This window comes from Palaemon carinicauda, chromosome 44, assembly GCF_036898095.1.
Source record: "Palaemon carinicauda isolate YSFRI2023 chromosome 44, ASM3689809v2, whole genome shotgun sequence".
Lineage (NCBI taxonomy): Eukaryota > Metazoa > Arthropoda > Malacostraca > Decapoda > Palaemonidae > Palaemon > Palaemon carinicauda.
Window position 1 is genome coordinate 20834107 of NC_090768.1, and position 15000 is coordinate 20849106.

A 15000-nucleotide genomic window follows, 5' to 3' on the forward strand; every position below is an offset into this window, starting at 1 on the left:
CCTATGTTTTGCGCATACACACACAAAAAAAAAAAGGATTGAAAACAACAGGTGGTTATTCACATTTACAAACCTATTCATAATAGATACTGAATCATTTTTTAAACAGATTCTGAATCTTTTAACTGACCAATCAATTTTCCTGTTTTCAGGAAAAGAGAAAACTTGAATTTCATAACCATTCAATAAATTACTTTCATAAACTCATTTGATCATATAGATATCCAAATTCTACATTCCCCTTCAATCTCTTTTATCAGAATTTGCTTTGAACTTGTTCATATTCGAAAAAGTCACTTGTAAGCATTTTACTATCGTCTACATGTCATTTGAACTCTCCTTATGTTATTGGTAGCCTCTTGAAAACGTCCTGCCTCGCAATCTGTTCGACGGGTGTTCGAGATCCACTTAATCTTGATAGTTTCTGATAGTGTCTGCAACTTCGCTATCCTTGTGAGCTATGAATGGGGGGTTTGAGAGACAAAATAAGTCTACCTGCTGAGTCATCAGCAGCCATTGGCTGGTCTCCCCTGGACTGAGCTTCATGGAGAGGTGGGTTGGGCGCGGATGATATGTACTGTATGTCTGTATGTATGGCCAGTCTTTGGGGGCATTGTCCTGTCTTTTGCCTCTGCCATTCATAAGTGACCTTTTAAGCCCTTTAAACTAGAATTATGCTAGCCTTGTTGCATATGGAAAGATTAATTTTTTACTAGTGAAGCTGTCCCTTTGTTGCTGTTTACCAAGCTGTGTATGAAGAATATCCCTTGTGCATGCGACATAACTCCAATGCCTCTTCTCTGAAAGGGTGAATAAGCCCGAAAAGTTTGCCTTCCTCAAGTTGTGAGCATTTTTATCCGCCAATCCGTAACCAATCCCCTCCCACTGTGGAATTGGACTGGCACTTGGTACTTTCAACAGAGAAAAAAAATGCAGTTATAGCAGTAAAGATGAAGTCAGCAGGTTTTGGCTAAAAAGAAAAACGCCTTCTTTTAAGAATAGCCATATTTTAGGCTTTATTGGTTCTAATTTGATCCTCGCAATCAGACCTCAATGGTTTCATACTGTTGAACTGTTTGCCAACCGTCTTCGGATATAATCGGTCTTATTAAGCCTTGGAGCATGTGATACACTTTTTACAATCACCAATGCTGTACAGAAATCTTTTGGTTGTGGTCAGGAAGTTAGCATGATTGGCCTTGATTTTACTGCTTCCCATGACTGTGTTAATCATGAGGCCCTTGTTTGCAAACTCAAACAGTTGGGAGTGGGTAGGTAATTTCTTAGCATCAGCACTGAATTTCTAAGTAATAGGTTGCAAAGAGTTGTTGTTGATGATCGTTCGTTAGTTTTAGATTGCCTTACCTTACGTAAGACATGGGCTCTTGCGTTGGCAGACTGTAGTGTTGTTGATGAGCACCATAGTGAGTATAGGAATGTGATATCAGGTGTTCCTCAGGATAGTGTTCTTGGCACATTACCTTTCATGGTATATACACATGATATGTGGTTTAGATTAGAATACAAGCTCGTTGCATAACCAGACGATGCTAATCTCTTTGCATCAATTCGACCTGCTGAAAGTAGATCTGGTGTTGCTGAATCCCTTAATAGAGATCTAGCTAAAATTAGTGCATGGTGCATATTATGGAGTATGAAGTTGAATCCTAACAAAACTCCAAGTACGATTATAAGTAGATCGAGGATTGTTGCTCCACAACATAATGATCTCAGCAATGATAATGTTTCGTTAATTCTGCATGATATTTTTCATATTTCAGAGGTGTGATTCTTGATAACAAATATACTTTTGAAAAACACATTAGGTCTGTCTCTTCTTCAATTGCACAAAAAAAAAAAGAGATTTTTAGATTATTGAGAAAGTCTTTTAAGATTTTCGGTGATCAATCTATTCAGAAGAAGTGTTTTAATTCTTTCATTCTAACTTGTTTCGAGTACTTTTGCCGCGTCTGGTCTTCCGCTGCTGATTCTCATCTTAATTTGTTGGACAGGAACTTATGGTTAATTAAATTTCTTATTCCTGGTCTAGATGTTACTCTTTGGTACCGTCGTTCAATTAGTTCGTTATGCAGGTTGCATAAGATTTTTCATAATTCTGACCATCATGTGCATTCAGATCTTCCCAAACAGTACCACTCTGTTCTTAATACTATGTATGAAGTTAATTTTAATAGTCAGACCTTCTTCATCATGAGACTCGATACTAATTTACACAATATTCCAGAACTTTAATTCCAGCTATGACCAATTTGTGAAATGATCTTCCTAATCGGGTAGTTGAATTGGTAGAACTTCAAAAGTTCAAACTTGGTGCAAATGTTTTTTTTATGTTGAACAGGCTAACATACGTCTCTTTTTATAGTTTATATATGGAAGAGCTGTTTTAACGTTGTTACTGTTCTTAAGATATTTTATTGTTTCATTGTTATTACTGTCCTTGAAATATACTTTGTTTATTTCCTTATTTCCTTTCCTCAATGAGCTATTTTTCTCTGTTGGAGCCCTTGGGCTTATAGCATCATGCTTTTCAAACTACAATTGTGGCTTAGCTAGTAATAATAATAATAATAATAATAATAATAATAATAATAATAATAATAATAATAATAATAATAATAATAATGTAGTAAAATGGCTCAGGAAGTCTGTGAACTGAATTTTGTTACCTGTTTGTCCCTATCAAGTTATTTCTTTCAACTTTTTCACTTCACTGGTAACCTTCAAATTGCTTCAATGTTCATCTCTAAAAATATTAATATATCTCCATGCTCTTTTAACTGGTCAAGAATCTCTAGTAAGACAAATTGGGAGCCATAATAAAATGACAATAAATATTAGGTAAACCTGTTACTTTGAATAACCAACGCTGAATGATCACACCGAATATTTCATATTAGCTAATAATTATCTACTTCTTAAGTCAAACAAAAAAAATCATGAATTTGAAAAATATATATATTATATATATATATATATAGTACATAAATATACATATGTATATATAAATCATAATATTATGTATATATATATATATATATATATATATATATATATATATATATATATATATATATATATATATATATATATATATATATAGACTTCTGAGCCCAATCATCTTTACCACCTGAACCAGTGTCAAAACAATCACTATCCAAAAGAAAAAGCTATCAGGTATTAGCATAGCACAAAGTCACAAAACTACTGGAGACAAATAAAATATTGGGGGGAAATGATTAACCACACACCCGGTTATTACGATAAAGAATAATTTGAGGAATGTCCTAATGATATCAAAATAAATGTTAAGTGAAAGCGTCCAAGAATCAGTATAGCTATTGTTCTTCCATTAAAACATCATTATGCAAAATAATGTACTCCCGCCCGACTCAACAATCAATCTTCATCCAAACGCCTCATCCTTCTTTAGAGGGGTGTCGCCAAATTGTGTTGAGCATTAAGTTCTCTGAAAGTCTTTGAGGACATGATTGCCTATATAATGTCCCTCTCTCCTCTTTCATGGGCAAAACAAACCACATTCATCTAGCTATAGGTACACAATATAATCCCTGCTTGGGTTAACAGACGTATATGAATAAATAATTCGAACAATCTCGGGATTAAAGCCTCGAACATTTCCCTGATGAGGTAAACATCATAGAAAATGGATCATTAGTATACATTTTATGAATGTAAAGACAATATATATCTATATCTATCTATCTATCTATCTATCTATCTATCTATCTATATATATACATATATATATATATATATATATATATATATACACATACATATACATATATACCTATACATATATATATATATATATATATATATATATATATATATATATATATATATATGTGTGTGTGTGTGTGTATAATATGTGTGTGAAAATAAATATATTTGAAGCCTGCATCAGGAGATATCTCCAGATGCTTGGGAAGAATTTTACTTCTATGACTGTAATGGCATAATGACTTCCCCCGAACATAAGTAAAGTGAGGAATCAGTTTTTATATACACAAATATACTCACAAAACATAAACACGCAAACGAACACAAACACTCATAAACAGAGCTCAGGTGGCAGAAGGATGTAGAGACGTTTTATCATGATAAATATTGGTGTCCCACCCCATTTGTCATACTTTCTCCTACAAACTCCATCTCATTCCTCGTTTAATCTCTAAGCCAGATACTCTGTTCAGCCATAATCCGCTTTGCCATACCATACTTTGGTCTACTTTTGACTTACAGTATCTTGTGTTGTTACCTTGCTTCTCTTGGTGCATCTAATATTTACTTTTCCTCTCGGTACCTTGCCAATTAATCTATTTGTTTTTATTTCAGTCAGCTTTCGTGTTATTGCACCGCGCTATGATTTATTCATGTTCCAATATTCCGTTATTTGCTTCACAAGCAATACATCCATTACATGAGTTTATTTATTTATTTTCTCTTTAGGCAAATTTCTCCACTGTTTACCTTGCTAACGATCGGTCATCACCTTTAGGCTTTAAATTTGAATAACATCTACTAGCTAAGCTGGAAGAACCAAATTTGTAAACTCCTACTCCCAACATAAAACTATAGTTTTGTTTAACAAAACTGAACAATTGTGAGCTCTTTTCATATGTAAAAAAAAAAAATAAATAAATGAAAAAATAATGAAAAAAAGCGGCAGGAACGGTATAATGGACCTTTCCATTTTGGGAATCTGCAGGCATAGGTAACCTTACAAATTTACTCGCTAACAACCGCAAACTATTGAGTCGTTTCTGGAAATTTCCCGCAACACGAAAATGCATTCAATCTCAACTCCGCGTTCTGGATCTATTTTTCTTTTCGAAGATGAAATGCCTGGTATGTCGGCACATCGATAGTTCGATGAACTCGACATTTACAAGCCTCTCTTCCCTCTCTCCCGGACGTAAACACGCTCGCATGTTATCGGAGCAATTATCTTTGCATATATCACTCGTTCTTCGATTAAATTTAGACACTGTACTAATAATTTTGCGTATATTTTCCCCCAAAATGCATTGGTAGTGTGAGGACATTATTTAAACTTGAAAAAAGAATTTTTTTTTTTCCGGCCTAAATCGTACTTTGGGCCGATAGAACGTGAATATCAAAAACTAAAACTAAACACATTACAGTATTTATACGATTATTTTTACGACCATTGAAAGTTTTCAGCTACCCTTTCTCGAAAGCTTACTTGAAATTGATTATTTTTTTTCAACTTAACATAAATGATTTAGTAATGCAGTCATTTCCATGTAACTAAGAGGACAAATATATTCCCATATTTCACAAAAATGTGAAATAAAAATGAAAAGTGCTTAATGTAGTGCAACCTGCTATTTTGAAGGAAAATATGCTTAACATAGTATACAGATACAATATTCATTCTTCTCTAAAAGCGCAATTTATGCAGACTTCAAAACGACGAGACTACAGTGGGAAGTGACTGAATAGGCTTAACGAAAGGAACAGGTTCAGATTCAGGCTTTCAATAAACCCTCAGACATCCTTTGAGATGAAAAAAATTCCAGATTTACATACCATCTAAACCCTCTTAAAAGTCTTAGAAGCAAACCATTTTTAAATTCGACGCTGGTCGTGAGTTTTTGTGTTTTTGTATTAAATTTAGGTAACCAAAAATAATGTAATTATAAAAGAACTACAATATAAGAGTCAATATTGAAATAAAATATTCCTATTTTTCCTCTGTTAACATTTCCGACTCTTACGATTTAACAATCTGTTTACGTACTTCAGGAAAAATATATGTTCAGTAACGCTGCATTTTCAAATGAAATTACAAATTATGTTTAAACCTATTTCTATTTTGAGTTAAAAGCTGGACATTGTAAATTCCGAATTCTACACAAACGAACAATTGAACATTAATATCGTAAAATATGCTAAGTTTATTTGCGTGACGAGGTTCCGCTAAACTAGTTTCCTGATTGTAAACAGCGAGAAAACTAATATTACTTAGCTTTGCTAATTTTGCAGGAAAACATTTGTTATGATTAACAGGAAATCAATTAAGTTTGTCCAAACACGATCTTGGCTATACGGTTAGAGATCACATGAGTCATATGACGGCTAATTTCATTAACAAATTATTCCGAAATTCTAAGATATATGAAATATTATCATCTATAAATTTTTAGACTTTAACTCATCCGTATTCGACATGAAACTATGTAAACTCCAGTAAGATGACTATCTGAAACGCAAATTGCGGTGTATTCACTTGGCATATATATTCTACTAAGCATGATTCTATATATGAATTATATGTTACTTATTTACTTGAACTAAAATCTGATGGCTGAATAGGTCATTACGTACTTGTCCCCAAAACACAATTCTACTCTAACTAGTCCTTAAAGACATTTGCCAACATACAAACAAAACAAATATTATGGGGGACTTGGGTAATAACATGAAGGAGAGTATCATGGAATACAATCGAGTATGGGACTTGTTAAGTTCTACTCCTGTTCGAATTTTCACCTAATGCCTTTTTTTAAGTCTCGACAGAAACTATACCTTGGCGCTTACATAATTATCAATTAACGAATATTTGTTATAACGATGATTAAAAAAAGGTAGAATAAGAATTGATCTCAATATTCAGCATTCTCCTGAAATGTCACATCGTCTGATTAAAAAAAATGAATGAAATGAATTAATTTGCCTGGCATTAATGAGTCGATACCACCCATGAAACTCATGAAAAATTATCACATCCAATAGTAGGTTGGCCAGGATACCAGCCACCCGTTGATACTACCACTAGAGAGTTATAGGGTCCTTACACTTGCCAGACAGTACTACATTGGATCCTTCTCTCTGGTTACGGTTCATTTTCCCTTTGCCTACACATACACCGGATAGTCTGGCCTATTCTTTACATATTCTCGTCTGTCCTCATACACCTGACAACACTGAGATTACCAAACAATTTTTCTTCTCTCAAGGGGTTAACTACTGTACTGTAATCGGTTAGTGGCTACTTTCCTCTTGGTAAGGGTAGAAGGGACTCTTTAGCTATGGTAAGCAGCTCTTCTAAGAGAAGGACACTCCGAAATCAAACCATTGTTCTCTAGTCTAGGGTAGTGCCATACCCTCTGTACCAGGGTCTTCCACTGCCTTGGGTTAGAGTTCTCTTGCTTGAGGGTACACTCGGGCACATTGTTCTCTCTTGTTTCTCCTCCTTTTGTTTTGTTAAAGTTTTTATAGTTTATAAAGGAAATATTTATTTTAATATTGTTGCTGTTCTTAAAACAATTAAGTTTTTCCTTGTTTCCTTTCCTCACTGGGCTGATTTCCCTGTTGGAGCCCCTGTGCTAATAGCATCCTGCTTTTCCAACAAGGGTTGCAGCTTAGTATATAATAATAATAATAATAATAATATAGACTGTAAGTTTGTTTTGTTGATAACAGCCTTATTGTAATTCAATAGGATCTTGAACTACCAATATATATATATAGATATATATATCTAAGCATTGATAATGTTCTTTTTAACTATCAATGACTCTTAAAATTTTAGGTATGATTCTCGACAGCAAATCTACTTTTGAGAAACACTTGAGGTCTGTGTCTTCGATTGTACAAAAAATTTGATTATTGAGAATTCTTTTAAGATTTTCGGTGATCAATCTATTCTGAAGAAGCATTTTAATTCTTTCATTTTACCTTGTTTCGAGTATTGTTCTCCTGTCTGGTCTACAGCTGCTGATTCTCATCTTAATTTGTTGGATAGGAACTTACGGTCAATTAAATTATTCCTGATCTATCTTAGTTCATTGTGCATGTTGCATAAGATTTTTCATAATTCTGATCATCCTTTACATTCAGATGTTCCTGGACAGTTCCATCCTGTTCGTAATACTAGGCCTGCAATTAATCCTAATAGTCAGGCCTTTTCCAGCATGAGGCTCAATACTGCACAGTTTTATTTCAGCTGTGACCAAGTTGTGGGATGATCTTCCTAATCGGGCAGTTGAATCAGTAGAACTTCACAAACTCAAACTTTTTTTTAGTCTATATAATAATCATCTGTTTTAATGTTGTTAATGTCTTGTTAAATATTTTATTTCAATTTTTTCATTACTTCTGATATCGTTTATTTATTTCCTCATTTCCTTTTCTCACTGGGCTATTTTTCCTTGTTGGAGCCCTTGGGCTTATATTATCTTGCTTTCCCAACTACAGTAGCTTTGTAGCTTGGCTAGTAATAATAATAATAATAATAATAATATAAGGAGTGAAGATGAAGATGAAAGAGAAAACGAGGGTATTTGAAGAATGGCTGCATATCAATAACATATAGAAGTTTGACAGATATAGAGAAAAATGTGAAAGTACAACGTAAGGTAGCTGAAGCAAAGTGGGTAGCTGACTGGAGGTGGTGTCATGGATTGGAGTGTTCGCATAAAGAGAATAAGAAGTAGTTTTGGAAATAATTGAAGAGAGTAATGAAGGGTGGATTGAGGAGTGAAGAGACAATGAAAGATGAAAATGGGAAGTTGTTGAAAGATGAGGCGAGAAAAAGGTGAGCTAAATATTTTGAAAGATTGCTGAATGCTAGAGGCAGATATAATTGCTCTTGCAGATGTTGAGGTACCAGTGATGGGAGTTGAGAATTAGACGTAGGAAAAATACCCGGTAGGGATGGTATGAGACAGATGTTAAAGGAAGGAAGTTTGACTGTACTGGAATGGTTCGTGAGATTGGTGAGATATGTTTTCTGTTGTCAATGGTGCCCGTGGGCTAGGTGTCTACGTATATTGTTCTACTATACAAAGGTAAACGAGATGTGCAGGGGTGTTGTAATTATAGGGGGTATTAGTTTGTTGAGTGTGGTTGGAAGTGTCTGATAGTGTTAATTAATAGGATTAAGGATAAAACAGAGGATGCAATCTTAGAAGTGCAGGGTGGTTTAAAAGCGGTAGGTAAGGTATGGAACAGATTTTTATACTTAGATATGTTAGAAGTATATAGTAAAAGCTAATGAGGTATGCTAGGCATTTATGGATCTGGAGTAAGTTTATGATAAGAATTGATAGGGATGCAATGTGGAATGTGATGAGGTTATATGGGATTAGTGGAAGGTTGGTGCAAGCACTGAAGAGTTTATACATAGGCAGTAGTGTGTATGTTAGGATAGGGAATGAAGTGACTGAGTGGTTTCCAGTGAGAGTGGGGCTGAGACAGGGATGTGTGATGTTGCCATGGTTATTCAATTCGTTTATTGGTGGAGCTGTAAGAGAGCTGAATGCTTGATGCTTGGTCAAGGACTGAAACGGATAAATGAGAGTGATCATGAGTGGGAGGTGAATCAATTTGTTTGCGGATGATACTGTATTGGTTAGGGACTCGGAGGAGCAGCTGTGTCAATTAGCGACAGTTTGGAAGGGTGTGTCAGAGAAGAAAGTTGAGTTAATGTGGGTAAAAGTAAGGTTATGAGATGCACGAGAAGGGAGGGAGGTGCTAGATTGAATGTCATATTGGATGGAGACTTACCTCATGAGGTAGATCTGTTTACATACTTGGGTTCTATTGTTGCTGCAAATGGAGGGGAAGCAGATGTATGTACGTCAGAGAGTGAATGGAGGAGGTAAGTGTTAGGGGTAGTGAAGGAAATGGTAACGAATAGAGGGTTAGGAATAAATGTAAATAGAGTTCTGTATGAGAAAGTGATTGTGCCAACTGTCATGTATGGATCGGAGTTGTGGGGAATGAAAGTGACAGAGAGATAGAAAGTGAATGTGTTCGAGATGAAGTATCTCAGGAGTATGGCTGGTGTATCTCAATTGGATTGGATAGGGTTAGGAAGGAATTAATGAGGGTGAGAACAGGAGCGAGAAGTGAATTAGCAGCTAGACTTGATACGAATGTGTTAAGGTGATGTGGCCACTTAGAGAGGATGGAAAATGGTTGTCTGCTGAAAAAGGTGATGAATGCAAGAGTTGATGGGAGAAGTGCAAAAAATTGGGTGGATGGATGGAGAGAAGAAAGCCCTAGGTGCCAGGAGGATAAAAGTGAGAGGCGCAAAGGTTCGTGCTAGCAATAGAAATGAATGGCAAGCAATTGTGATTTAATTCCGATAGGCCCTACTGCTACCTTGGGTGACCGCTGTGGTAGCGGGTGTAAGGGAGTCAACATATGAAGCTTCATTTGTGGTGGAGGACGGGGGAGGGTGGGCTGTAGTACCCTAGCAGTACCAACCAAACTTGGATAAGTCCCTTTTAATGTCGGCTGCCTTCCAAAATTGGAATATTTGTGGAAGGGCCCTGTTATATATATATATATATATATATATATATATATATATATATATATATATATATATACATATATATATATATATTTATATATATACACATATACACACGTGTATATATATATATATATATATATATATATATATATATTTATATATATACACATATACACACGTGTATATATATATATATATATATATATATATATATATATATATATTTATATATATACACATATACACACGTGTATATATATATATATATATATATATATATATATATACACACACACGTGTGTATAGTACTGGGTATACTTGCATGTCTAAATATATAACCAACATTTACGACTAGCATTGCTCATGATCTAGAAGTATATTACTAAATAACGGGTATTACAATCTTCAAACGATTTGCTTACTCCTACGGTGTAACTACCCCCAATAACAACCATTCGGTCCGCACTATTTATGCACACAAACCATTTCCATTATTTCAATATACAACTCTCTTAACAAAGCAATAATAATTCAGTTTTTCGTTTTGATCCACTTACAATCTTACCAGATGTAGGACAATGATTTTTGTCTTCAATAATCATAACAACAGCCTTATAACCAGGTGTTGTAGTATATATAGAGAAGGAGACATGTGTGTGCTTCTTCACTTGATGAATAACGCCCCAATTATCTCTTTGCACTTCCCTAAGTCATCTCGAATTTCTTCTCCTCGCATATACTTCATCTCTGCAGCTTCTCTCTCTCTCTCTCTCTCTCTCTCTCTCTCTCTCTCTCTCTCTCTCTCTCTCTCTCTCTCTCTCTCTCTCTCTCTTATATATATATATATATATATATATATATATATATATACACATACATACATACATATATATATATATATATATATATATATAATTCTTCCACTCGTTTACTAGAAACTAAATCAGACTTTGATGTTATAGCTTAAAATATTTCATAACTGTATTGTTGAACAATGAGTCCTGATGAAATATATTTGGGTTCCTATATATTCCTGTTCTATTGTCGATTTTCTATATATTTTTGGAGATATTTCTCTAGAAAAAAAAATACAACATCGATTTGTAGGTTTTTCTCCTCTTCATGAAGAACATGAGAAAATTACACTTGGCCAACTGTGAAAATGTCTTGCAATTGCATCTCTTCCTCTAAAATACTATCCTTACCATCACTATTGGTATATGATGGGAGTGGGATGACATCAGCAGGGGAAACGTTTTTCTCCAATTCTCTCACCAAGATGGTAATATAAGTCTTCTACATGGACCAATCGCCATTAGCAAAGTAATATTGTAAAGGCCCTAATGGATGGGCCATAACTTCACTCCAGCACATTCCTCTGCTTTTCGCAAAAATTATCATCTAACTAAACAACTATCCGTTCATTTTTACGATCAGCCACTTGCCTTCTTGGTGCCGTGTATTTGTTTTTTTAATGTCTTTGAATATCTTAAATTCTTCTGAGTTATGTTTCCATATAAGTTTGTAGCTGGTATACTGATGATATTTTTATATTCATTCTCATTTCAATAATTTATATATAAAGTATTTATTCTTGAAGTGGTGCTTGGATGTTGAGATTTGGAGTGAAATGACTAAATAATTCAATCTAAGATCTGTGAATGATGTCCTGATTGGTCTGAAGTATGTTTGTGGGACAAATACAACTTCTCTCTTCCCCAATCTAATTGACAAAATGGAAGAGATATATTTCCATCTTAAATAAGCTACAATATCACGAAAACGATTCTTAACCTAAAAGACAATTTACCGATGAATATGGTAACTGAAATCTCTACCGATAATTCTCCTTGAAACTCCTTTGTGATTTTCCCTTTTCCTGTTATAGGTTAAACTATTCCATAACTGTATCTTAGAACACAAAACTGCTAGTAAAATACAAAACACATCTGACATACGTTATGGATAGTAATTAACAACTCTCGCTTACCATTCCTTAAGAATATTTTTATAATTAAGCGCTATTCGTTTAAAGGCTCAACTAACGTCTAGAAAAAAAAAAATGTAATCCAGGGGAACAACCTAACAGCGATCAACACAAAAGATTGTCACTCAAACAAGTATACAAATAATAACAGTATATAACCTAACAAATGAAAATTATAACATTGAAAATTAGCCCATAATAAATATCCCCAATTCCCCTAGAAATTAAGGGAAATTCAGGCAGTTTCTTTATGGTTAAAACATCCATGATCAATATTTTAATACCACATGAAAGCTGGGCTAAGTGTTTATTACAGGTACTTGCAAAATTTCCAGTTAAATTATACATAAATATATATACACACACATATATGTACATATATATGTATATGTATATATATATATATATATATATATATATATACATACATATATATATATATATATATATATATATATAAATATATATATATATATATATACATATATCATATACATAAACACACATTAATTGTATACTATATTTTCTATCTACTATTTTGTTTCGCGACCTAATTTTCCATATGAAAACCATTCGAAAGAGAATTTCATTTACTATAAATTGTACATTAATAAATCTTCCTGCATTTTAACTTTCTGCGTATGCATATATATATATATATATATATATATATATATGAGTGTGTGTGTATTTATGTATGTATGTATGTATGTATGTATGTATATATAAATATATATATATATATATATATATATATATATATATATATATATATATATACATATTAAGGTAAAAAAAGTAACTTTAAAAGAAGACTTTCAGTTTTACGTTTACACTATTAGTGAAGGTACAGGTTGCACGCAATAAAATTCGCTATCTTTTCGTGCTTGAATGACAAACATCAGTCGATATAAAAAGCTATCGAAAACTTTCTCAAAAAATTACGTTTAGAGAAATCAGGTTTAACAGTTTTATATATATATATATATATATATATATATATATATATATATATATATATATATATATATATATATACATACATACATATATATATATATATATATATATATATATATATATATATATATATAATGGACTTTATTGTGTATAAGTATGGGCTTGTAGCGGTAACTCTCCACACCACATGTGATCAAGGGGACATGATTATTAAATTTCACCGAGCGCCTTTTTTCAAATCTAAAAACCACATACGTATGATACATGTACCAAATGCGCACACTTGAGCAAGAATGGTTAACAAAATATATTCTTATCTGTGCAATTTTTACGTTTTTGACGTATCTAGTTATATGTCTCTGGCACTATGCATCTTACCTCATAATCATAACGCAAAATTCGTAAATATATTGGAGAGAACACAGAAATAATAAGAACATACGCACAGTAAACCTATACTTATGAATATCATATGATGTGAGCAAACGAACAATCTATTCCTCAAAGAGTCATATAAAATGGTGGAATTACTGTATATTGGATACTTAAATAATTAGTTTTTCCCGGAAATAAAAAAAGGTTTGTGTATTTTTTTTTTCAATAAAAAAAATACATATTTGACACGTAATATAAGCGTTCTCCTACCCAAAGAAATATATATTCTGAATTTCCAAACTTGCAAACCAGAGGTCATGAGTCGCGATCCTGGTAAATTGTACAGTAACTACTTAAGTCAAAGGACAATCTGAAGAATTGTTCTTTATACCTCTTTTAAACTAAACATTCCTTTAGACTCATTTCTGGTATGATAAGCGAACTAATGGGCAAAACACACTGAGTAAGTAATATATGTGAATGCTGTGGATCACTTCAGTAGTCTGAATAGATTTCAGTAAAACAACGGATTCATCTCTCTCTCTCTCTCTCTCTCTCTCTCTCTCTCTCTCTCTCTCTCTCTCTCTCTCTCTCTCTCTCTCTCTCTCTATCATGAACATTAATAAATTCTTGAAGTTAGTTAATGGAACATATCTCTTGCACATCCTTAACTTCCAGATACTTTATGTGTAACTTCCAGATACTTTGGGCGAATGAGGGTATTCTGGAGCACCAAATATTTTGTAACCTTTGTTTGTGTATCTTACGACTCAGAGATACAAAATCTCTATGAAGCCTTTATTTAATAGCTTGGGCTTAACTTCATGCTCCAGTTATGTAAGAACAATATGCTGGACTTCTTGAATGTTTACATTACCAGAGAACAAAGAAGGTTCCAGAAATGTTTCCACTAAACCTATGAACCTAGGTCATGAGCGGGAATAATATGGGATATTATTTACTATATTATAATTTCCAAGTGCATTTTTAATTCATCAATTTTGCTGTTGCATTTGAATACTTCTATTAGTAGTTAGTGTACTTTCCAAAAAAGGGACGAGATCTAAAAAAAAATATGAAATAGTAGACTATAATGCTATTTTGCAAGACTGTTTCTCTAACTCGGTTCTAGCAAATGTTTTATTGGCTTGACACCTACGATTTTCCAAATAATATTTCTCATAACAGATTAGTGGCAATTTCTTCGATTATAATAAATTAAATTTCTTACTCTAGGCTACATATTCATTTTCAAAATGTTTGCTGGACTCAAATTCAAAACGTCTAACAAGGAAATATTATTATACTTATCTTACTGTAGTGAATGTCATTGTTTTATATA